At 41.5% G+C, this 26,914-nt stretch overlaps 2 pseudogenes; one reads left to right on the top strand and one right to left on the bottom strand.

Moving 5' to 3' along the window:
- LOC122681741 overlaps window positions 1-1,974 on the top strand; it is a 68,467-nt pseudogene extending 66,493 nt beyond the window's left edge.
- Window positions 1-26,914, bottom strand: part of LOC122681069 — a 180,498-nt pseudogene that overhangs the window by 142,187 nt on the left and 11,397 nt on the right.

The raw sequence follows: 26,914 nt of genomic DNA, 5'->3' as shown, positions 1-26,914 counted from the left end.
TGGGAAAAGGAAAAAGAGTAGCCATTTTACACTGATTCCAAGCATGCCTTTCTGGTGCTACATGCACATGCTGCTATTTGGAAAGAAAGAGGCCACTTGGCCACCCAAGGGTCCCCAACCAAGTATGGTTATCAAATCCTTAGGCTTTTGGAGGCATCCAAAAGCCTGCTGAGGTTTCAGTCTCCCATTGTAAAGGACACCAAAAAGGGAGCACAGAAGTGGCACGGGAGAACCAAGCAGTCAATCAGGCAGCTAAGAGAGCAGCATTACAGAACAATGACCTGATAGGGGTTGCCACCTAGTTCCGCAGACTACTTTGCCAGAAACTCCTTCATATACTGAAGGTGAGACTCTTAAAGCTAAGAGTAAGTGCTTTCAAAAAGATCATATGGGGTGGTTCCAAAAGGAGGGACTCCTTTTTCTGCCTGGGAACCTCCAGTGGAAGTTGGTTAACACCTTACATGCCACCACTCATTTAGGGGAGAAGGCCCTCCAAAGATTACTAGAAAGGTCCTTCATAGGAACAGACCTCCAAATGATTATAAGGCAAGTGGTCTCCTCTTGTCCCATTTGCCAATTAAAAGACCCCCAAGGAGCTCAAAGACCCCAACTGACCCAGCCCATCCAATGGTGTGGGACCTACCCAGGAGAGGACTGGCAGATGGGATTCACCCAGATGCCAGTTTCTCAAGGGTATAAATACCTACTAGTCACGATAGACACATTCACAGGATGAACTGAAGGCTTTACCACCCAGACTGAGAAGGCTGAGGAGGTGGTTAAAAAAAAAAAAAAAACAACTGTTCCATGAAGTCATTCTGAGATTTGGCCTGTCCAGTTCATTACAAAGTGACAATGGGAAATCATTTTCTTCTAAGGTCACCCAAGGGGTCTCTAAAGAATTGGGCATTACTTACTATCTCCATTGTGCCTAGAGCCCTCAGTCTTCAGGAAAAATAGGAAGAGTCAACCAATTCTTAAAATCAGCGAAAAAGGATAACCCCAGGAGACCTTCCTGGGATAGAAGGAGGCTTTACCAATAGCTCTCCTCTGCACCCATATTGCCCCTAAGGAAAAGGTTGGTCTTAGTCCTTATGAGAGGCTATATGGGAGAACTTTTGTTTATGTCAATGACCTCTTTCTAGATCCAGAGGCTCAGACCCTCTGGTCTTATACCATAGCCTTTGGGCAATTCCAAGATATACACTTGTAGGGTGTCAATCAGGACCCAAAATATTCTAAAGAGCCACCACTGTATGCTCCAGGGACTGAAGTCCTATTTAGTCCTATTTAGTCTGGAAAGATGGGTCCCCAAAGGCTCCACATGGAAGGGCTCCTCCCTACCCTGTAATACTTTCTACCCCCAGAGCAGTCAAGGTACCAGGGCATGACTCCTGGATTCACTCCTCATGAGTCAAGCCATGGAATGAAAGAGAAGAGGACACTCAATACACCTGTGAGCCCCAGATCTCAGATACCTATTCAGGACTACAAACGAGTACCATTGTAATGAATATCCCCAAAATTAAGTTTCTGGGGATAAGATTTCTCAGGATAGATCTAAAGAGCTGACACTGCTTGGCAGGGGTTGTATTCCAAAATAGATAAGAGATAGATCTCCTGATCCCTGAACAAGGAGGGACTTGAACCATCTTGAATGAGATGTGTTGTTTCTGGGTAAATACCTCCAGCTAAGTTGAAGAAAGTCTCACAGTCCTCACGAAAAACATTCAGGTCCTACAGGATCTGAAAGAATGAGCTGCAGAGTTCTCAGGGTGGCTACAATCTCTCTTTGGGGGCTCTTCTCCTGGTGATGGGGAATTTGGAGTTGGCTAATGCCCCTACTAATCCTTGTTATCACCACATTGATGCTGCTCATGATTGCTCCATGTACGATCGATTGTTTAACCCATTTTGTCTCTGCCCAGGCCAACAAGCTGCAACACGCAGTGCCAGTTCAATAAGGATATATAAAACTACACCCAACCACAGAAAATATCACTCAGTCTTAGATGGACACCACTATAAGGACTCTGAGGATTCAGACTAGCAAGAAGGGGAGGCCCTTTTCTCCTCACCGTCCCACCTCAGCAGGAAGTAGCCAGGAGAGCTTGACGCCCCAATTCCCAAAGAATTGGACCTCCCATCTCTTGAGGTGGGAAGGTTAGATAGTTAGAATAGGAAAAAGGAGTCCCAAATGGCAGTGGCTAAAAGACAAGAAAGGAAAAAGCACGGGAAAACGGAACAAAAGAAAACCGGAGGACAACCGAAGTGAGACCCTGAGGGGAAACAAACAGCCCTCCTGGCTAGCCCAGTTTACATAGGGCAGACTCAGGGGGAGGAGACAAATGTATAAAAATGGGAAGCCAAGATGGATTGAAGCCTCCCCTTTGGGGTCAGCCTGCCCTCATGCCTCCAGGGTGTACTTTCCTTTGCTTGCTGAATAAAACTCTGAGCTGTAAGCGAGCTGTAACACTGGTCCGCTGTGTTTCAAATCTTTGCTGCGGAGAGACAGAACCAAGAAAATTACATACTACCCCGACATATCTAGGCATTATATGTAATACACAATAAAATATTTTTAGTAAATATTTTTAATTTAAATTATTATTTAAATTAAATTATTAAATTTTTAATTTATTTTTTAATTTAAAAATATTTTTTAATAAAATTGTCTCACCTTTAACATGATACAATTGCAACTAATATGGTTAGAAGGTATGCCAAGTGAAACAATGGGACCACTGTCATAGAAGTTGCCTCAAATTCCAGTTGTCTAGAAAGTGATGTAAAGTAGAGGACCTGCCACAAAAATATATTCAGGTAAATAACCTTCAATTCTGATATTGTGTGTGAGTTACATATGATATTATAACACTATAGTTTATTGATTTAAACATTAAAATTCAGTAAAATATCAAAATATATGGATCATGATTTTAGAATATAGAAGGTAATAAAGATTTGCTTCTTCCCACAAATGTCTGGCATGCTTTTCAAAGTTTCTTTCAAAAATCTAAAGTTTAAAACTCCTGAAAATACAAAATCTTAATCTTATACAAAACTGTGAAAGCATTAATTACTATAGACATTATGACTTTTTCTAAACTTCTATTAGGTTGTTATCTTTTACTATTTTAACTGCACAAACACCATTTCAGAAACTGAGTATTAAAAGGCTTTTTTCCAGAAGGTGTCTTCTCCTTTTCGCCAGTTTTATTCAGAGGACTAGGTTTGCCAGCCCAAAAATTACTCAACAGCTAACATGTGCCTGGCACTATGCTGTAATTTACTTGCAAAATGCTCATCTTTCTTTCTCAAAAACATCATGGAACTTTTGTTTAAGGTTTTGTCTTTTTATTCTAATGAACTCCAAACAAAGTTTAGGGGGCTCCCAGAAACAGCAAAGGCTTAAACTGGAAGAAAGAATTTCAGAGTAATTTGACCAGAAAACCAAATTATACCTGAAGATCAACGTTTGTACTGAACAGACCTCCCCTGAGAATGTACAGTTTGTTTTTTTAACCAGAATGTTATCAAGGATTTAAGATTTGTGGCATTCTTCTTTTTTCTTTTTATAAGGGCCTATCTCTCTTTACTTCACTAAAAAAAAATTATTGTAGTAGAGCCGCTTTACAATGTTATGTTATTTCATGTGTATAGCAAAGTGAATCAGTTATACACATATCCACTCTTTTTTAGATTCTTTCCTGACTTTCCTCAGTGTGCTATTTTAAGAAAGTTTGATTAAGGATCAAATAGAGCAGAGTACAACTGGCTTCTAGTCTAGGACTCTATCTGACAATCTGGGAGTGCTGCTGCTATGGTGCTTGGAACAAGTCCTCCTACCTCTCCCACCTTCTCCTGGCCTCCCTATAAACCCCAGCCGCTAGGTACCTTGATCTTCTTCAATGCCAGACTCTTTTCAAGGCTGCCAACCTTCCTCAGGAAGTGGATCATCCACGCCTGGCTACCTTCATTTTCCTCTCCTTCACCTGTCTTCAGGTGGTACTGCAGCCGCATGGCTTTGGGGCTCAGCCCCATACTCTCGCCTAAGGCAGTTCCTCCCAGGATGTTGGCCAGGTAGACGATCTGACCGGCTTGGCTGTAGATGGGGAAGGTGGTGGTCTTCAGGTTGAGGCCCTTGATCCTTTCCCAGGCGAACAAGAGTGGGATGGGAGGAGGGGGGGACACAGGAGCCCTGCTTCAAAGCACACACCTCGCTGTAGGGGTCTGGGTTCCGTTGTCCTGTGTTACAGTCAAAGCCTGCAGCCGCCTTCCGCCTTGCAAACTTCTTCTAAGATTTCCGGCTCCAGCAGTGTCTCAGTGTTGGAGATCACTAGGATGGAGGCATAATTGACCTCGGTGCTCTTCCTGGAGGTGGAGAAGATGAGAGACAGTCGTTGGCAGTGAAATGTCCTGCACAAAGCGTTACTCACCCTTGGTGGGTCTCCCTACCGGCGTGTACTGCTCCTCGAGGTCGTCGTCTTCATCCTGGGGCTGGTAAATCAGGCCAGTGCCTAGAAAGGCCGTTAACACCATGGGCAGCAGCAGACCAGGGTTGCAAGCCTACCTTCCAGCCCAGCTGCCGGAAGGCCCGGGATAGCGGCGCCTCCAGGCAGTTGGTGTGGCAGCGGGGCCGCTGGACCAGTTGGTTCTCAGACCGCGATGCTGGCGGAGGTGGTGGAGCCTCGGCCGCGACTCCGGAGGGGGCTCTGCGTTCTGCCCCGCAGCCCAGCCAAGCTCGGTTCCCGGTCTTGACTGGAGGCCGAGGGCGGCTCCGGCTCTAGGCCAGGCTCTGCGGGCAGCCAGCTCTCTCTCTCCGGGTCAGGTCCCGGCTCCGACCCCGGCCCCTGGGACTCGGACCCAGGCTCTTGCCCCACCTCCCGCTCCGGCTCTGGTGCAACCTTCGAGGAATTAAGGCTCATTTCCAGGAAGGAAAGACCACATTCTCAAACAGCACAACCGATCAGAAAGGAGCTGTTGGACCGAGCGCCCCTCTCCACCCACCCAACGGTGTCCTAGAGAAGTTCTAAGCAAGTCTGTTTGAACCTGGGCTGCTCCTGCGCGAATGCTAGAACGTCGTTGGCGGTCACGTGGTAGCCTCAGTTCAGTTCAGTTCAGTTGCTCAGTAGTATCTGACTCTTTACGACCCCATGGACTGCAGCACGCCAGGCCTCCCTGTCCTTCACCAACTCCTGGAGCTTGCTCAAACTAATGTCCATGGAGTCGGTGATGCCTTCCAACCATCTCATCCTCTGTCGTCCCCTTCTCCTGCTGCCTTCAATCTTTCAGCATCAGGGGCTTTTTCAAGGAGTCAGTTCTTCACATCAGGTGGCCAAAGGAATGAGTTTCAGCTTCAGCATCAGTCCTTCCAAAGAATATTCAGTACTGATTTCCTTTAGGATGGACTAGTTGGATCTCCTTGCTGTCCACGAGTTTTATTCAACACCACAGTTTAAAAGCATCAATTCTTCGGTGCTCAGCTTTCTTTATAGTCCAACTCTCAAATCCATACATGACTACTGGAAAAACCATAGCCTTGACTAGATGGACCTTTGTTGGCAAAGTAATGTCTCTGCTTTTTAATACGCTATCTAGGTTGGTCATGACTTTCCTTCCAAGGAGTAAGCATCTTTTAATTTCATGGCTGCAATCACCATCTGCAGTGATTTTAGAGCCCAGAAAAATAAAGTCTGACAATGTTTCCACTGTTTCCCCATCTGTTTTCCATGAAGTGATGGGACCAGCTATACATATATATCTCCTCTGCCTCTTGAGCCTCTCTCCCACCTCACCCCATCCTGTGCTTCTAGGTTGTCACAAAGTGCCAAGCTAGTTTCCCTGTGTTATATAGCAGCTTCTCACTAGCTATCTGTTTCATACCTCGTAGTGCATATAGGTCAACATTATTTTCTCAATTTATCCCAACCTCTTCTTCCCCTACTGTGTTCATAAGTCCTCTATGTCTGCATCTCCATTCCTTCCCTGCAAATAGGATTATCAGTGCAATTTTTCTAGATTCCATATATACATGTTAATATACAGTATTTTTCTCTTTTGCACTTACTTAGCTCTGTATAACAGGTTCTAGGTTCATCCACCTCACAACTGACTCAAATCCATCCCCTTTTATGACTGAATCATATTCCATTGTATATACATACCACAGCTTCTTTATCCATTCATCTGTCCGTGGATATCAAGGTTACTTCCATGTCCTGGCTATTGTAAATAGTGCTATAGTGAACACTGGAGTACATGTGTCTTGGAATTGTGGTTTCTCTCAGGGTATATTCCCAGTAGTGAATCTCCATACTGTTCTACATGGTGACTATATCAATTTACATTCTCACCAACCATACAGGAGGGTTCCCTGTTCTCCACATCCTCTCCAGCATGTATTGTTTGTAGATTTTTTTGATGATGGCCATTCTGAGTAGTGTGAGGTGATACCTCATTATAGTTTGACTTGCATTTCTCTAATAATTAGCAAATTATTATAATTATCATATAATTATTATAAATTCCTGAAAAATTTGTATGTGGGTCAAGAAGCAACAGTTAGAATCAGACATGCAACAACAGACTGGTTGAAAATTGGGAAAGGAGTACCACAAGGCTATATATTGTCACCTTGCTTATTTAACTTATGTGCAGAGTATGTCATCTGAAATGCCAGGCTGGATGAATCACAAGCCAGAATCCAGGAGAAATATCAACAACCTCAGATATGCAGATTTGTTGAGGTTCAGTCGCTCAGTTCGGAGAAGGCAATGGCAACCCACTCCAGTACTCTTGCCTGGAAAATCCCATGGATGGAGGAGCCTGGTAGGCTGCAGTCTTTGGGGTCACAAAGAGTCAGACATGACTGAGTGACTTCACTTTGATTTTTCACTTTCATGCATTGGAGAAGGCAATGGCAACCCACCCCAGTGTTCTTGCCTGGAGAATCCCAGGGATGGAGGAGACTGGTGGGCTGCCGTCTATGGGGTCACACAGAGTCGGACACAACCGAAGCGACTTAGCAGCAGCAGCAGCAGCAGTCACTCAATTGTATCCAACTCTTTGTGACTCTTTGCAACTACAGCACTCCAGGCTTCCCTGTCCTTCACCATCTCCCACAGCTTGCTCAAACTCATGTCCATGGAGTCGGTGATGCCTTCCAACGATCTCATCCTCTGTCATCCCCTTCTCCTGCCTTCAGTCTTTCCCAGCATCAGTCTTCTCTAATGAGCCTCTGCTTTGCATCAACTGGCCAAAGTATTGGAGTTTCAGCTTCAGCATCAGTCCTTCCAATGAATATTCAGGACTGATTTCCTTTAGGATTGACTGGTTTAATTTCCTGCAGTCCAAGGGACTCTCAAGAGTCTTCTCCAATACCACAGTTCAAAAGCATCAATTCTTCAGTGCTCAGCTTTCTTTATGGTCCAACTCTCACATTCATACTTGACTACTGGAAAAACTATAGCTTTGATTAGATGGTCCTCTGTCAGAAAAGTAAAGTCTCTGCTTTTTAATATGCTGTCTAGGTTGGTCATTGCTTTTCTTCCAAAGAGCAAGCATCTTTTAATTTCATGGCTGCAGTCACCACCTGCAGTGATTTTGGAGCCCAAGGAAATAAAGTCTGTCACTGTTTCCATTGTTTCCCTATCTATTTGCCATGAAGTGATGAGACTGGATGCCATAATGTTAGTTTTTGAATGTTGAGTTTTAAGCCAGCTTTTTCACTCTCTTCTTTCACTTTCATCAAAAGCCTCTAGTTCCGCTTCACTTTCCGCCATAAGGGTGAATGTAGAAAATGATACCACTCTAATGGCAGAAAGTTAGAAGAAAATAGCGTCTCTTGATGAGGGTGAAAGAGGAGAGTGAAAAACCTGGCTTAAAACTCAACATTCAAAAAACAAAGATCGTGGCATCTGGTTCTATCACTTCATGGCAAATAGAACGGGAAAAAGTGAAAACAGTGACAGATTTTATTTTCTTAGACTCTAAAATCACTGAGGACGGTGACTGTAGCCATGAAATTATAGACACTTGCTCCTTGGAAGGAAAGCTATGACAAACCTAGATAGTGTATTAAAAAGTAGAGGCATCAATCACTTTGCTGACAGAAGTCCATGTAGTCATGTACAGATGTGAGAGTTGGACCTTAAAGAAGGCTGAGTGCTGGTTAATTGATGCTTTAGAATTGTGCTGCTGAAAGAAGACTCTTGAGAGTCCCTTGGACTGCAAGGAGATCACACCAATCAATCCTAAAGGAAATCAACCCTGAATATTCATTGGAAGGACTGATGCTGAAGCTGAAGAGCCAATGCTTTGGCCTCCTGATTGGGAAAGATCCTGATGCTGGGAAAGATTGAAGGTGAGAAGAGAAGGGGGTGACGGGGGATGAGATGGTTAGATAACATCACTGACTCAGTGGACATGAATTTGAACAAACTCCGGGAGATAGTGAAGGACAGGGAGGCCTGGCAGGTTGCAGTCCATGGGATAGGAAAGAGTAGGACAGGACTTAGCAAGTAAACAAATAATTAGCAATGTTGAACATCTTTTCATGTGCCTATTGGCCATCTGTGTGTCTTTTTTTTTGTTTTTTTTTTTTTGAGAAATGTCTATTTAGGTCTTCTGCACATTTTTTGATTGGGTTGTTTCTTTGTTATTATATGAGCTATTTGTATTTTTTGAAATAAGTCATTTGACAGTCACATCTTTTGCAAATATTTTCTTACATTTTGTAGGTTGTGTTTTAATTTTGTTTATGGTTTCCTTTGCTATGCAGAAGCATGTAAGCTTAATTAGGTCCCATTTGTTTATTTTTGTTTTTATTTCAATTGCCTTGAGAGACTGACCTAAGAAAACAGCAGTGTGATTTATGTCAGAGAATGTTTTATCTATGTTCTATGGTGTCATGGTTACATTTAAATTGTTTTATGGTGTCATGTTACACTTAGCTCTTTAAGCTATTTTGAGTTTATTTTTGTGTATGGTTAGAGGGTGTGTTTTAACTCCATTGATTTACATGCAGCTGTCCAGCTTTTCCAGCACCACTTGCTGAAGAGGGAAAAATTTGCATTTAAAAGTGATCCATCTGGAAATTTATTTTAATGTAATGTAAAGCAGTTAAGAGTCAATGACATTGAATGCTTGCTTCAAGCGAAAGTTTGCTACCTTCCCATAATATGAAATTTAACTGAAACATGGCTGCTCAATCAAGGACTACATTTTCTAATTCCTTTGACTTATGTGTGTGGCCACGTGACCAGTAGTCACTACAAAATGTACACGGAAGTGATGTGTGTCACCTGTAGGCCAAGACCCTTAAGAAGCTCTCTGTCCCATCTGCCATCTAGACACAGGTAACAGAAGAGGCTATTTGGATTATGACACCAGAAATTGGCAGGAACCTGGGTCCCTGAACTACTGGGGTCAAGATAGCCACTCACTGACCAGGAGCATCAACAGGGACTGTTACACAAAGGAGAATTACACTCTTATTGTTGTAAGTCACCAAAATGTTGGGATTCATTTATTAAAGTGGCCAGTGTGGCTTCACCAATGCAGACTCTGTCCCTGAGCACTTGTGTCTGAGCACACCTCATTTTATTCAGCAAGCACTCTGACCGCTGCCAGTGTAGTTCCTGAGCCCCACAGGACCAGGTGTTATGCCCGATGTCCGAATCCCCAAGCGGGAAGAGAGAAGGCTTCCAAGACAATGCAACTCGCAAAAAAAGGGAAGTTTATTGCTGACTCGAGTCAGGGCTCATGCCACGCGTCCAACACAGTGGTACGGGGTCAGAGAGCGCTGAGCCCAAGCTGTTACCCAATTTATAAGGTGTGCATAAGCCGTTGGTGGCTGGCTTAAGCGGATTGGTTACATGTTTGCAAAGTAATCTTATTGGCCCAAACCTTCACGGGCTTTTTTTCAAACGTGGGCGTTCGCGGGCTTTTCTGCTTTCCCCTAATAGGTTCCCTTTTTCTTGCTAGGTGCATGTTGATTGGCTGGCTCCAGGTGGCCTGATAATCATGTTACCCTGGAAAACCAGGCCTACTCCTAATCTAGGCTGCCTGTCATGGCGCAGCCTCACACCAGGAACTTCTAGAGTTAAATTTCCTCAAAAAAGAAGCACAGAGATCAAATATTATCATCCACTTTGGAAAAAACTTTCCTTGTATAAACTGCCATACAGTTCCTTTCTTATTATCTTCCATTCATTATCAAGATTAATAAAGCACACTTAGAGAAACAAGCTCAACAGTTTTTGGATACCACATGAATATTATTCAACTTACTTGTTGAATTATAGCTTGTTGAATAAGTTAGCTTGTCAACTTGTATTGACAAACCTAGATCCAAACACTTCCAATCAGTATATTATCATATACTGATAATATATAACAAGAATATAAATTCTTTGTTTTGTTTCCTACACCCTGAAAGGAGAAATCCTTATATTTCTTAACTCTCAAAAGGGATTAAACTTTTTACCTTCTATAATACAAAACTCAATAAGAGGAGGTTGTATGGTTCCAATGCAATTTCCTTGCAGACACTAAAGATGATGTGTACTCATTTGCTACATAAAAGAGAGATTAGCACTGGGTAAGGTTTTTATATTTCTGTGCTGTAATGTGTTTTTTCCTAAGGGGAAATAAGCTTATGTGGAAAAGCTTCAGTCATTCCAAGCTGATAATAGCTACATCAGCAAACCCTTCTTTCTCACACTCCCTGCTCCATTTCGCGTACCACGGTATTGAGGATTAAAGTCAATTGTTGAATCACTAAAATGTGCCATTTCTCAGCACAATAGGTGCTTTTTATCAAAGACGTTCAGTGATTGCACCATATTCAGTTCAGTTCAGTTCAGTCGCTCAGTCGTGTCCAACTGTTTGCAACCCCATGAACCACAGCACGCCAGGCCTCCCTGTCCATCACCAACTCCCGGAGTCCACCCAAACCCGTGTCCATTGAGTCGGTGATGCCATCCAGCCATCTCATCCTCTGTCATCCCCTTCTCCTCCTGCCCTCAATCTTTCCCAGCATCAGGGTCTTTTCAAATGAGTCAGCTCTTTGCATCAGGTGGCCAAAGTACTGGAGTTTCAGCTTCAGCATCAGTCCTTCCAATGAACACCTAGGATTGATCTCCTTTAGGATGGACTGGTTGGATCTCCTTGCAGTCAAAAGGACTCTCAAGAGTCTTCTCCAACAGCACAGTTCAAAAGCATCAATTCTTTGGCGCTCAGCTTTCTTCATAGTCCAACTCTCACATCCATACATGACCACTGGAAAAACCATATTACCCACATACAATTGAAGTTTTTACATCCTGTTGTAACAGTGCATTTGAATTCCAACATGAAACCTAAAGACGGATTATCTCTAAGATGTAATCTCAGAGCAGTGACTTTGTAAGGTGTTTCAAACAGAAAGGAGCCATTTGTTCCTTTCCTTTCAGGATTGAGTAAAATAAAGATTTCTTGGAGACTAGAAGACCTGTATTAATGATGAAATGATTCACTTTATTCCAGTTTAATGTTGCTTCTTTTAACATGCTTGTATTATATATGCATTGTAAACCTTAGTGCATTTTTAGTTTTTCTCTTACTTTGCTTTTTAATAAATCACAATACTAATTTATTACCTTACCATGAGAAATATAACAAACAGGGCAGGTTTTCTTTTGTGGATTAACATTCTTCCTATATAAAAAAAGTTATGGGGGGAATGACAGTTCTACAATTTAAAAGATTTTAGTGCAGTAGTTCTTCATGTTTTGGGATGTGAATATCTGATATGTCACCTCTCCTCAGGCAAAATGTACAGGTGTGTGTGTGTATTCAAGTTTTCTCCTGTTTCCAAGAGCCCCTGGCCCCTGTGGACTTTACATTGGCTTAATTATTTGGAGAAGGGAGTGCAGTGCAAAGTCTTTGATACCTACTCTGCCAGTACTGCAGATGGGCAAGCTGTGTGATTTCATGCCTATTTTTTCTCTTTGAATTTTCACTGTGTGAAATTTGCATGTGCAATATGAATTGGGATAAACCACACTCTGTAAACATTAATATAAGACTAAAAAACTCAGTCTGGGAAATCTGCTCAGGAAAACCCTGATAACGTTGCCTAAGACAAGAAGTTCTGTTTGCATCATTTGTACCAATATCTAGCCCTTTACCTTATTCAGTGGTCAGAACACCAGCTCCATAGTCAGGCACCTGTGTTCACCCTCTGCTGGGCAGCATCTTAGGTCTGTCACCTTGGGCATTTAAATGGGCATAATTAGAACACCTGCCTTTCAGGAGTTTGAGATAGTGCTGCTTTTATAAGAACTCAATCATTATTCAAGAAAAAACAAATTCCTATGCCAGTATTTGCAATATTTAGAACAATTACTTTGGCTATGGGAAGCCTTTCTGATCTCTGTGCCAAGTTGGTGAAACAGACTTGTCTAGAAAGAGTTCCTAGACTCTGCCGTGTTGTCCTGATGGAGCTCTCTTCCTCCAGCACAATCCCTCAGAAGCATGGGGTGAGGTGAGGACAGATGGATCCCTACATGGAACCAAGCTCTGGTGACTTACTGTGTGTGTGCACTCAGGTATGTCTGACTCTCTGCAACCCCATGAACTGTAGCCCACAAGGCTCCTCTGTCCATGGCATTTCCCAGGCAAGAATACTGGAATGGGTTGCCATTTCCTTCTCCAGGGGATCTCTCTGACCCAGGAATTAAACCCACATCTATTGCATCTCCTGCATTGACAGCTGGATTCTTCACCACTAGCACCACCTGACTTCCTAGAACATGGACAATCTGCAATGCCTTCCAAGCCTGCAGATCAAAATTGTGACACATTCTGCATTCCCTTTTGCAATCTGTAGTTTGAATTTGAGGTCGTTAGATAGACTTCTTGGTTTTTGACTTTTTTTTGAGAACTTAAATCTACTGAACAAAACACTTTGTGACAGCACCACAAAAGTTCTTAGAAGGAAGATCTCAGAACTTGAGCTTCAGCTTTAGACATCAGATATCTAGAAAGAAATGACAGTTCATTTTCCCCAAATAAATTTAAATAATTACAAGTTTTAAAACCTTCCAGAGTGAAGCTCTGGGAAGTGACAGCATTTGGGCACTAGTTTTGATAACGGATAATTTAAACAACATGTGGTAACATTTACAAAAATGTGTAAGTGATCAAAATTAATTGATTAAGCATTTGTATTTCTGTCATGTACTTGCATAGGTGTTTCCTGATTCTATAGGACCAGTGGTTCTTTTCATGACACAGCATACAGCAAGCAGATGGAAAACATTAAATACTATTTTCCATACTTGTCAAAAATATTTTGTAATCATTACTCTCTATATATACTTAGTATACTAAATTACAGTAGAGAAAATATTCATGACAAAGTGGACCACTGGTGTGAAAGGAAAAACAAACTAGACTTTAAAAGGAAAATAAATATGAGCTGGATCTTGAGTAGTGATTTTAAATTAAAAACCATGAAGAAATAAAATGATAGGGATTGGATTTTGCCTTCTTGTGTCCTTATACAACATTTCTATGTAGTTTTAGCACCTACAGAGCCTGGGCTATATCTGATACTAACAAATCACCTCTGAGAGCTAGTAACAATTTTTCACCAATGCAAACTTGATAACTAGCCAATAAAGCAGATTCTGAACCAGTTGGTCTGATTCTATCATTGGTACTAAGTTAGCTAAGACCTCCATTTTTAATCTTTGTCATATTTTGAGGACTTTAAAAACAGTATAAATTACCATTGATGTTTTTAACATCAGAGCTAAAGAATTTTAGAGCTAGTAAGGAGGTAGGCAGTTATCTGGTCCACACCTTTTATTTTACACCAAAATGATGCATTTGCACAGAATTTAAATAGTTTATTCATGTTTTTTGGGAGCTGTTATTCCTACTTTGCCTCTCAATTTTTTTTTCCTCTTTTTTGCAAAAGAAGTTCTGCAACTCTGGTGATTTTTCTTTTGTCTGTTTTTCGACCTGACCAACAGCTTTCCAGGTGGCTCAGGGGTAAAGAATCTGCCTACTGATCCAGGAGATGCCAGAGTTCAATCCCTGAGATGGGAAGATCCTCTGCAGGAGGAAATGACAACCCACGCAAATATTCTTGCCTGGAGAATCCCATAGACAGAGGAACCTGGTGGACTATAGACCATGAGGTCACAGAGTCAAGTTGGATGCAACTGACTGCAAGCATGCATGCGCACACACACACGCACACACGCGCACACACACAGGGGTACACTTTTTGGTTTGCTATTTATATTTTCTTTTGGCTGCTCAGTAGAAATAGTTGCTGTGAACCTATAACTTCAACTCTCAGTGACTAACAGAGAAAGTCCTTATTATCTGGATAAGTGTCTTCTTATACCTTTGCAGTACCACCTGCTGATTAATTAATGTAAGGAAATTAGAACTCTCTTAGGTTAAAAAAAAGAACCTCTTTTTAAAAAGTACTCTAAAAAGGTACTTTGTTAAATGTATACTGTGGATTCTTACAAAACAACTTATCTTTGGAAGGTCTTGGGTATAGCTGGGCCTTGAGAACTTCTGGAACCAAGATTCCCAGTCGCTTGTCCTTTTTCTTTTTCTTTGTCTGTCTTGCATTCCTTCTTTTTGAATACAAATGAATTTTTCTCCAAAAATATACTACCAGATCTGAGTTTGAATCTTAACAGTATTCCAATTCTGGTCCTAAAATTCTAGGTAAAGGACACTGATTGGCTTAGCCTGAATCACGTGCCTGCTTATAGACAGATCGACTCAGGCCAGGAAATGAATTACTGGAGTTACAGCATCTTGTCTTCAGGGAGCGCTCTTGGCTCCAATCAGTGGTATCCAGGAAATGGGATCATTCATCTCCCACCATAATCATGAATTACTGGAGAAAGAGTAGTTCTGAGAAAAGTGGATTCCAGAGGAACAGTTGCCTTACCGGTCAGTGTGTGACCACATTCAAGATTTGCTCTCCACATTTTTATCACCATTCCAATCTCTCCTTTCCCCAGCCGTGTAGGAACAAGTCAAATTTTAAAGCAGCCTAGAGAATTAGTCTTTAGATTTTACCCACACATCTTTACACCAGTACTGGGATTTTTTTTACCAGTTTTAATTGTGCAGTAGATGATACATAAAAAAGCTCATAAGTGACATTGATGTAAATTAGGAAACATAAAAATAAATCCCTGTGAATCCATGACCTAAGTTGAGGAAATAGCATATTACAAACACGGCTAAAGCCCACAGTGTGTACACTCTGTAGCCTTCCTCAAAAAAATGAAGTGAATGTGTCAGTCGCTCAGTTGTGTCCGACTCTCGGCGACCCCATGGACTGTAGCCTGCAAGTCTCCTCTGCCCGTAGGATTCTCCAGGCAACGATACTGGAGTACGGAGCCATTCCCTTCTCCAGGTGATCTTCCCCACCCAGGGATCGAATTCAGGTCTCCTGCATTGCAGGCAGATTCTTCACCAGGGAAGCCTCCAACACCTTAATACAGAAGATAAGTATTACTATAGTTCCCCTTGTTGGCAGGAAGACAATGGAAGTAGTAAAGAAGGTAGGCTCTGGATCAGAATAATACATTTTTCACTTACTACATGCATGAGATTAGGTGAATTACTTCATTTCCCTATACTTCTCTCTAGTCTTCACCTGTAAAATGGGATTAAATTGTTTAATAGAAATATTCATTAACAAGGGACAAGTTAAACAACTGTCTGCTATTGGGCACAGAAAAAGAGATCAGATTTTTGGTTCTCAAATGGAAATGAAAAGAAGAGTTCGCCTGTGTTTCTCTGGAAATAGAAGCCAAAATGAATTACATTTTGTAATTCATTTAGTAGAAGTAGAAGGTATGAAAGTAGAAGGTATGAAAGAATCTGAATATCTTTCAGTGATGCCCATTTCCTAATATCTATTAATTTTATTTACTATTACCAAGTATACACACCTCTACTTTGAAAATATACTTGGGAAAATGGATGCAAAATCAGTAAAATCATCCCTTGGGGGGAGAAATTGCATTTTGTAATTTTATTTAATGTGAATTTATGTGAAACTAAACTGTAGCCATATGGACACTAGTGAAATGAAAAGCATTGTCACATAGTGACTATTTGGGCCACATTTTGGGTCCTTTCAAGGGTCTGTCTGTCTGTAAATATAGGCAGCAAAAGTACTCGAGCATTTGTGAGGTCTTGATGATGTTTTTGCGTCCATAATGTTTCTTTCTACTGGGTTTTCTTTGTGGATCCATGATCCACAAAGCAGAACTTAGTGTATTTGCTGAAGAACTTTAAACACACACACACACACACACACACACACAAAGCCTGCTCCGTATAGCAACGGTCCCCAGACTTTTTGGCACCAGGGACCAGTTTTGTGGAAGACAGTTTTTCTGTGGATGGAGGGGTAGATGGTTTCTGGATGACTGAAGTGCACTACATTTATTGTGCACTTTCTTTCTATTTGTATTGCATCAGCTCCACCTGACATCATCAGGCATTAAATCCCAGAGGCTGGGGACCCCAGATCTAAGAGGCTCCCAGGAGTGCTTTCTCTTGGTCCAAACAAGGTAACTCTCACTGGTGGCGAGAGCTGCAAGGGAGGGTGGGGGCAAATGCCCCAGAGATTCCGGCTCTCCCCCTGCCTCAGCGGTCAGTTCACTGTTTCCTCTTGGTGATCTTTTCACAATCGTGAAAGAAGTTTCTATCTGACTAGAGCTGACAATGCAGTTCTACTGGCACAAATGGCCTTTGGTTGTAGTACAATTACATGCGTCAAACACACATTCAGATGTCTGATAGTAATGGCTGACATAGGTTTAACATTTCCTTTGTGCTCTTTCTATTTTAATTAATCTGGAAAACAGCTCACTGGGGCTTCCCTGCTGGCTCAGTGGTAAAGAATCTGCCTGCCAATGCAGGAGACACAGGTTCAGTCTCTGGTCCGGGAAGATCGCACATGAGGAGGAGCACCTAAACCCAGGCACCACAACCATGAGCCTGTGCTCCAGAACCCGGGAGCTGCGACTACTGCAGCCCACGCTCCCCAGGCTCTTACGGAGCCCGTGCTCCGAAAGAGAAGCCACTGCAGTGAAAAGCCTCAGCGCTGCAACTGAAGGGCAGCCCCTGCTTGTTGCAACTAAAGGAAAGCGTGCACAGCAATGAAGACCCAGCAGAGCCAAAAATAAAAATAAATTATAAAATACAAACAGCACATTGATGTGGTTGTTACCATTAGCCCCATTTTAAGGATGAGGAAATAGGCCTTAGAGATGAAGTAACGTGTCCCAATCTACCCAGCCACTCAGTGGGGCAGCTGGAAATGACGCTCTCCAGTCACAGCCATGAGACCTCCTAGAGCAGCCGGTATGGTCTCCCAGGCTTCCGGGCTCTTGACTAACCCCAAATAAAGCATGGAATACCTCCTCCTCACCAGCTTCTCAGGAGACCCAGCACATTGCTAGACCCTTTGACAGAGAGGAATTAATGCCTGTCCTTGATGAGCAATGTCCTAGAGGCTTAGAGAGTTAAAGATACTTGACAGTTGGACTCAGCCAACTGGCAGTTTACTCACCTGGCAGAATCTGGTCAATGGGAAAAAGGAAAGAGCCACAATTAGCGAATAAAAACCACCTTTCCTTTTCCTGAAAGTTATATTGGAAAAGGATTCTACTTTTAGAAGATGTAAAATCTAGAATCAAAAAGGACCTCTAGAAGCAAAGAACAGATCAATTCTAGTTGCTTTTTAAGTGAATTCTTGAACGTGAGTCTTTGTTTTAAAATGGTATATACATTTTGAAGTTTTATAATAACCAAAGATGGCTGGTTTTCCGGTCTTAAACTTCTCCAAAATGAAAAGGCTTGCCTTGAAAACATTTCTAGCTTAAAAAAAAAAAAATGCTTCAGCAAGCCCTGACTTAGGAATCATGAGCAATCTTGCTCCTTCTCAAATGGTTCCTCTCAGAAGTCATTGCAACTTACCCCCCGCCAAGTGGCTGGGCTACTCTCAACCCTACTGCCTCCCAGAATTCATCTCCAGGCAAATTTGCCTTGTGGCCTCTCCCAGTTGATCCGCTTCTGTGCTCCTAAGCAGGGGGACAGATCCAGAGGCTGTAATACACTTAGGCAGTATTTTCCCTTTGGACTGCCAGCCTGACTCAGACCCAGGTGAGTGGTGATTCAAGTTGAAACAAACATGGGCTCGGTCCAAGCCTTTGGTTTTGATCTGTAGGAAAACTTCTTTGTAACGTGTGCCAGGGAAAAGCAATTTAAAAAATAATAATAATATGCAGGGAATTGTTATATAAGACCTAAGACTGCTTTAGGGTCCCTTGGCTGGGCTGTTTAAAATGCCTTATTGTGAGGAGAAAAATGTAAAGTGAAGGAATATTACAACTAAATTTTGGTATAAAAACATAGCCTTTTAAAGGAAGTTGGAGTTGAAGTGCTCCTTGTAAAGGACTTTGAGGCCATCATCTTTCAGCTTCTCAGGAAGTCAGCCCAGTGGCTGATGTCAGTTTCTCCCAAATTGTGAGTGTGTTGGAAGGTGATGAATTACAAAGTCAAGGATCTTCTCATTCTTGTTCTCATCCTCTTGCGAGAAACTACTGCGGGCAGACAGACTCTTTACCGTCTGAGCCACCAGGGAAGCCCATATGACTGTAAAATGTCCTTGAAAAGAAATTAGCTATAAAAGGAGATGTCTTGAATTCTAAATTGATTTATCTGCTGTGCTTAGTCACTCAGTCATGTCCGATGCTTTGCAACACCATGGACTGTAGCCCACGAGGCTCCTCTGTCCATGGAGATTCTCTAGGCAAGAATCCTAGAGTGGGTGGCCATGCTCTCCTCCAGGGGATCGTCCCAACCCAGGGATTGAAACCAAGTCTCCCACATTGCAGGCAGATTCTTTACTCTCTGAGCCACCAGGAAAGCCCAAATTGATTTATAGTTTAGGCAAATTTTTGCTTGGGACAACATAGGCCCAAATTCACATCTGGGTCATTTATTTCTCCTTTCCCATCATTCAACCAATTTTAATCTTATAGAATGAGGTGGATCATTGTAAAAAATTATTCAAGTAAGTCTCATTAAAATTTTATAAAACATGAATTGTTAAAATCCTTCTGTTATCCACTTATTAATGTAATGACATATCCTTTATAGAAAAATTATTTGTACTTCAGTTTTTCTCTAGTTAAATATTTTTAACATTATAAAGCCTATTTAATGCTCATAGGTCCTGAGAATGTGCATAATAACAATCTGCTTAAGCTATTTTTTGTGGGTCTTAAAATTTATCATTAATAAGCAAAATCAATACCTTAGGTATTGAATCTAGGTGGAAGGAGTAGGAAATTTCCTGTAAAGTTCTTTCAACTTTCCTATATATATGAATTTAAGTAATAAAAAGTTGTAAAAGAAAATCAAACTAGACTTCCCTGTGTAACCTCTCTAACTTTTTCATTAAAATACCTGAGAAGATACACAAAAGGCCAGCAACTGGAAACAGTGCTGGAAACTCAGGGGGAAAGAAAATGCTGTTTGCAGCACTGAAAGACAAGTGCACTATTGAGTCCCTTGGGGTGGGCTGAGGGACACACTCTGGGGCTCTCTGTGCTGTGAATTCTAAACTAAAGCAGCAGCGGTAACAGCAATAAAGCAAAAGGCATCGATTCACCTCAGCTGCCTGCCCAGAACAAGGAACTCTCTTGGACTAAAACACCAAAGAAGCCTTCAGCCACTGACTTCTGCTTATGAGCTCTGTTGTGAGCTGAACAGAGCTTTCCCACTGACCCGCTCCCAGCCCCACCAGCCGCTCCTTTCTTTCCGGAGCTACCCAGACGGTAAAACTTCTGCCACAGTGCAGACAAGTAGTGATCTGTTTCAATATAAAATGATTTTTTAAAGAATATAGTCAAGAGGAAAGAAAGAAAGAGCCCCAAGGATAACATCTGTAGGGGATGTGGTCAGTCGACATAGCCCTGACTCTTTGTGACCCCCGTGGAATGTAGCCAGCCAGGCTCCTCTGTCCGTGGAATTTTCCAGGCAGGGATACTGGAGTATGTTGCCAAGTTCAATTCCAGAGGATCTTCCTAACCCAGGGATTGAAGCCACGTTTCCTGCTTTGCAAGCAGATTCTTTACCACTATGCCACCTTCCCAAGGTCACCAGAGAGCTGGAGACAAGGGCCAGCTCTTTGTTGCAGCTGGAGAGCCTGCACTCTGAGAGGAAATGGCTCTGGTTCCCTTAGGGCAAAGGATTGGTGACCATGACTTGGGTTTTAAAGTCAAGCTTTTATGCCAAGCAAGTTTAAAATTACGTACTTATTATCCTTTTGATACCTTCATTTTGTCTTAAGAGTCTTGATTCCACTTGGTATCTTTTCCCTTCAACCTAAAACCTGTTAGCTTTTTTTGCAGTGACTGTTGGGAAAGAGTTCTTCCAGTGGTACTCTGTAATGTTTTTACCTTCATTTTTAAAGGAGGTTTTCAATGGATATAATAGTTTAGCTTGCCAGCTTTTTTTTTTTTTTTTTTTGCTTGCTAGCTTTTTACCCCGCTAATTCTCCTTTTAGGACTTTGAAGATATGGTTCTAGTGTTCTCTGGTCTTCATGATTTCTGAGAGAATTTAGCCATCATCCTTACTACCATTTCCCTGAAAGTGAAGATTTTTCACCATCTGGGTGCTCTTAAGGTCTGTTCTTTGTCTTTGCATTTTAGTACAGTTGGACCCTGGTATGTCAGGTCTTTCCAAGTGGCATTAGCGGTAAATAATTTGCCTGCAAGAGATGCAAGAGATGCAGGTCAATCCCTGGGTCGGGAAGATCCCCTGGAGTAGGAAATGGCAACCTGCTCCAGTATTCTTGCCTGAAAAATTCCATGGACAGTGGAGCCTGGTGGGCTACAGTCCATGAGGCCACAAAGAGTTGGACATGACTGTTCAACAGTCTCACCCCAGCTGTTTTCTTTGTGTTTATTCTGCTTGGAGGCTACTGAGATTCTTGAATCTTTGGTGTCACTAATCAACTGAAGAAATTTCTCACCCATTATTTCTTAAAATTTTTCCTGTGCCTCACTCTCTTCTCCTTGGATTTTTATTACATGTACAGTGTTTGGCTATTGTTATTATCTTGCAGAACTCAGTTTCGGTTGCTTTTTAACCTCTTTCCCTCCCTCTATTTAATTTAATTTTGGATCATTTCAATTGACTTGTCTAAAGGTTCACTATTTTCTTTTCTCTGCTGTGTCCAGCCGGCCAAATTCATTGAATGATTCTTATATCTGTTATATATTTTCTAATATTTCTATAACTTTCAGTTCTCTGTGGATTTTGCCCATCTACTTGTGCAGTGTCCGTTTTCTACCCACCAGAGCCCTTAACATTTATTATTTATTATAGTTATTGAAAGTCCCTGCCTGATAAGCCCAACATCTGGGCCATCTCTGGGTTTGCTTTTATTGACCATTTCTTTTTCCAACCCTAGCTCATATGTTCTTGCTTCTTTGAATGTGTCTTAACTTTTGATATTAGACAAGACATGGATATGGAAGTTAATAATATTTATTTCCAGAGAAGTGCATTTCAATTATTCAATAAGGCCGTCTGGTTAGGGGCCTGAGTTCATCTAATCTGTGTGTGAGTTAGTTGCTTCGTTGTGTCGGACTCTTTGTGACCCCATGGACTATAAGCTGCCAGGCTTTTCTGTCCATGGAATTCTCCAGGCAAGAATACTGGAGTGGGCTGCCATTCCCTTCTTCAGGGCATCTTCCTGACTCAGGGATTGAACCCAGGTCTCCTGCATTGCAGGCAGATTCTTTACCATCCGAGCTACCATCTAATCTGTAGTTGAGCTGAGTATGGACTTTGTTTCAGGTTTGCTAGATTCAGGTTACTAGCTTCAAATGTTTAGAGAGAAGAGCTAGCACTTTCCCTTCAGCAGGGCATGGGACCCTACAGTTCTGTTGTTCTGTAGCCAAGTCACCCAGCTTGCTAAATCATGGGAGATCTCTCTCTGCTCTATAGGCTAGCTGCTAGCTTTGGGGGCCCATGGAAAGTTCTCTTTGCTTTTCATCTATGATTCTCAATCAGGGACTCAGGCGGTCTCTCTGCAGCCTACCCTCAGGCTTTGGAAGCCTATGCAGTGCTCTCAGTAAGGGACTGGTGTCAGCACTCTGACATCCCTTAGCCATAGGAAGCTGCCAGCCAGTGCCCTGCACTGAATGAAACCTCCAGAAGTTTCTCTCAGCTCTCCTTGCCTGCTCCCAGGCCTTGGCTCAGCACCAGTGTGTATTCAGCGAAAGCCCATGGGATAGAGTTGACAGGACTGTGAAGACTTGATCTGTGGATAAGGCTCCTTGGGATTCTAAGCTGTCATGACAACCCACGTGGTGCAGTAATATAATGGGATACAACTAAAGTCGCCTTCAAGGAAATACTGCACAGACTCTTCCAGATAATAGGAGATAATAGGAGTAAGAAGAGGGAAGACTTACTTTGTGAGAGTAGCTTAACTTTGATACTAAAGTCTGACACGGGCAACACAGGAAAAGAAACTCACGTGCAAATTAAAGTGAGTAACATGTAAAAGGGATCATCCATCATTGCCAAGAAGGGTTTATATAAAAGATGAAGATATCTTAAAAATTAGTTTTGTATTTATTTTTGGCTATCCTGGGTCTTCATTGCTGCATGCAGGCTTTCTCTAGTTGCGGCGAGCAGGGGTTACTCTTCTTGCAGTGCACGGGCTTCTCATTGCTGTGGCTTCTCTTGTTGCAGAGCATGCACTCTAGGACGCAGGGCTTTCAGTAGCTGTGGCTCCTGGGCTTAGTAGTTGTGGTTCCCGGGCTCTAGAGCACAGGCTCAATAGTTGTGGCACATGGGCTTAGTTGCACTGCAGCATGTGGAATCTTCCCAGACTAGGAATCAAACCCATGCCTTCTGTATTGGCAGATGGATTCTTTCTCACTGAGCCACCAGGGAAGCCCAAAGATGCAGATTAACTTTAGAAAAACAATAAATGTAATTAATTAACAAATGAAATAAATCCTATAATTACCTCAACAGATCCAGAAAAATGTATTTGATAAAATTCATTTCCATTTATGATGAAAAATTCCCAGAAATTGTGAATAGAAGAAAAATTATTTGTAAACAACCCAGAAACCTTCCATAAATTTCAGATATGATGATGAGTCATTGGAAGCTCCCCTTTGAGTTCAAGAAAAGACAAGAATGTTCATTACTACTATTTCAATTCAGCATTTTAGTAGTGCTCCTAGGCAGAGCAATAAAGCAAGAGGAAGGCACAAAAGTTTGATGATTGGAAAGGAAGAAATAAAACTGGCATAATTCAGGTATGACATGGTTGTGTTTGTAGATGAAACAATGTAATTCACAAAATATTAGAGTCAGTAAGAGAGTTTAGCAAGGTAGCTCCATATAAAATCAGTACACAAATTTCAACTGTATTTCTGTAAAGCAGCAAATTCTTAAAATTATGATTTACAATAGCATCAAACGAAGTCAATTATTTATGAATACATCAGACTAGGGATATATAAAACCTTTAGAGGAAAAAAAAATAAAAAATTTCAGAGACATTTACCGTTTTAAGTGGGCTTCCTAGGTGGCACAGTGGTAAAGAATCTGCCTGCCAGTACAGGAGATGCAGGAGACTTGGGTTCAATTACTGGGTTGGGAAGATCCGCTGGAGGAGGAAATAGCTACCCACTCCAGTATTCTTACCTGGAGAATTCCATGGACAGAGGAGCCTGGAGGACTCCAGTCCATGGGGTTGCTCAAGAGTCAGATGTGACGTCATGACAAAACAGCTTGGGGAGGTAGTTTCACACTACATGGTTATGTTCAGGATATGCTTACCAGGTATGACACAGAAATTTCACTCCTAGCTATACCCTGATACATACACAAGAAAGTTCACAGCAGTGTTTTTGATAAAATTACCCCAAACTGGAAACAATTCAAACTGTCATCACTGGCAGACAGGATAAAGATAATGTGGGATTTTTATAAAGTACAGTTTATAGCAATGAAATTGGATAAATTACAGCTGTACACAAAATAGATACATCTTATTTAAAAAATTAAGAGCAAGAGAAAATTTATCATCCCACTTAAGAAATTTGAAAACAAGCAAAACTAAACACATTATCTATGGATACATGCACGTATGATGATAATATATTGTAAAGCAGAAAATGGTTAGCATAAAAGTCTAGATAAGTGGTATCCTCTCATGGATGGGAGAGGAGTTGGGAGTAGGAAAGACAGCACAGATGAGTCACTTCTGTGTTAGAAAATTTCTGTTTTTTGACCTGGGTGGTGGTTGTACTGGCACATAGTTTTAAACTATTTGTTAAACTATACATGTACATTTTAGACATAGGTAATATTTCACAATAAAAATATGTGTATGTGTGTGTGTGTGAGAGAGAGACTGATTGATTGATTCTTGGTTTGGTTTGTGTGGCCCCAAGAAATTCACTGTTCACTGAAGCAGGCATTTTCCAGCAATAATAAAAATTGTTGCTGTCTTAGAAAATGGACTGAAGATGAGAAAAGAAACATTCAGCCTTCCCATGTAGCCCAGTGGTAAAGAATCCATCCACCGCCAAGCAGGAGATGTGGCTTCGACCCCCGGGTCAGGAAGGAAATGAAGAAGAAAATAGCAACCCACTCCAGTATACTTGCCTGAAAAATCCCATGGACAGAGGAGTCTGGTGGACTACAGACCTTGGGGTTGCAAAGAGTCAGACATAACTTAGAGACTACACAATAACAAAGAAACATTGAGTTATAAGAAAAGCAGTGTGTAGTTCAAACATAGACAAGGGTTGAAATGCTAGAGAGCCTATGAACTTCAGCAAATCAGTTGCATTCAGTGATATTCTTGCCCCTATGTTTAATCTGTGCTGAATTTTTCTAAGTTCATAGTGGCTTCTCAAATATCTGCCTCCCTGTTTTCTCTTAGAAGTTGTTGACTAAAAGAAAAAAAAAAGCACAACCTAAAAATTGAGAGTTATGTTTTATTCAGCAGACACTCTGAGGACTTCAAGCCTGGGAGACAGAACTCTCACATTACTCAGGGAACACTCCGACAAGGTGAGGAGAGGAGACAGCCAGGATAGATGGCAGTTTTTGTAACAAAGACCACATAGATAGAACTTCAAGAGATTACTGGTAACTTAAAAAAAAAAAAATACAGATATCTCAAGGTAAATAACTTAGCATTTTTTTTGTATGGGAAGATTCAACAGTCTGGGCTCACTGCAATCATTGCTTTGATCTGCACTTTAGCTAATGGGGTCAATATCCTATGCTTTCTCATCCTGAGTCTCCTTGGGATACATTGTTGGGGGGGGGGGGGGGGCGGGGCGGGGTGGTCAACTGCAGCAGTTGACCACTAGATGGCAGGCATCTTTTTCCAATTGAGTTCCCTCAGGGTTCATTGTCCTTGGCTGTATTATGACGACTTGATGGCTTCGATATCCTTTGTTCACTGATATGGCAGGTGACATTTTTTCCATGGACAAAGCAGATGAAATCAGGACAAAATAGTTTTATTTTTTCTTCAGCTGATGCTCTCTTACTACAGGAGGTAGTGAATGAATCCTATGTCTTTGAAGCTATGAGTTTACAAAGTATGGTAGCAAAAAGGAGTAACAGGATAACTCTTGAGTTGTGTTTCTAGAAATTGTTGTTGTTTAGTTGCTAAGTCATGTCCAATTCCTTGCCACCCTATGGACTATAGCCAACAGGCTCCTTTTTCCATGGAATTTTTCAGGCAAGAATACTGGAGTGGGTTACCATTTCTGTGTCCAGGGGATCTTCCCAATCAAGGGATGGAACCTGTGTCTCTTGTGTCGCCTGCATTGGCAGGCAGATTCTTTACCACTGAGCCACCAGGGAAGCCCATTTCTAGAAGTTCGACGGTGCATATTTTTATTTCAGCACCTTTCTACTGCTATGGGAATACTACATTCTTGGTTTTGTTCTTCACAGTTATAAAGATAAACTGTAATTTTGTAACTATATATTTAAAAAAAAACTAACTTTAAATAGCACTAAGAGTTCACTATGAAACTTTTAACTACCATGAAAACAAACAAAAATAAAATTAAAACTACCTTCGAACACATGAACACAATAAAACCCTCATCAAAATGACTTCCTGTAACTGGAACAAGTATGACTCCACATTCTAAGAAAGTAAAAAAGATCTGTATGTTCTGTTGAAAATAATCACACTGAACATTTGAGGAAGAGGAAGTTAAGGGAACTACATACAAATCCTTTCATGGGAGAATGAATAGCTGAGAGAGTTAATGAAGGGTAAGTTTATGCATTCAGGCCATGATATTGCTAACTTAGAACAAGCTGTCTTCAAATGTTTAAAATAATCATCCTGGAAAAAATAAATTAAATCACAGTAATATGGTTTAAATTAGAGTAGTAGAGTAAAATTAGGCAAAAACAAAATTACATTATTTTACTTAAAGGCTAATTGAAAAAAATCTTTCCAGGATGATTGATTACAGTATGAAAATGACTTTTTAGGAAACAAATAATTTTCTTGAAGATTTTTATAAGACTGCTCCTTTTTCGGTTTGGAGAACACCAATGAGTTAAGGTCTGTTTGTTCTGGTGAAGGATTTTTTTCCCCTTTTCTGCATCCCTACTATTCCAGTCTGGCACCTCCAGTTCTTCGCCACTGAGACAAGGAACTCAAATCAAGAGAACTGGAAGGAAAGGACCATAAGGTAAACTTTACATGTTTGTGTACAGAACTCCAAGAACTTCGATCTGGATCCTAAGCACTTAATAGCCACACAATTTAGAACAAGACACTCA

The sequence above is a fragment of the Cervus elaphus genome, chromosome 23 (genome assembly GCF_910594005.1).
Source record: "Cervus elaphus chromosome 23, mCerEla1.1, whole genome shotgun sequence".
Lineage (NCBI taxonomy): Eukaryota > Metazoa > Chordata > Mammalia > Artiodactyla > Cervidae > Cervus > Cervus elaphus.
This window is presented reverse-complemented; position numbering and strand designations above follow the sequence as displayed.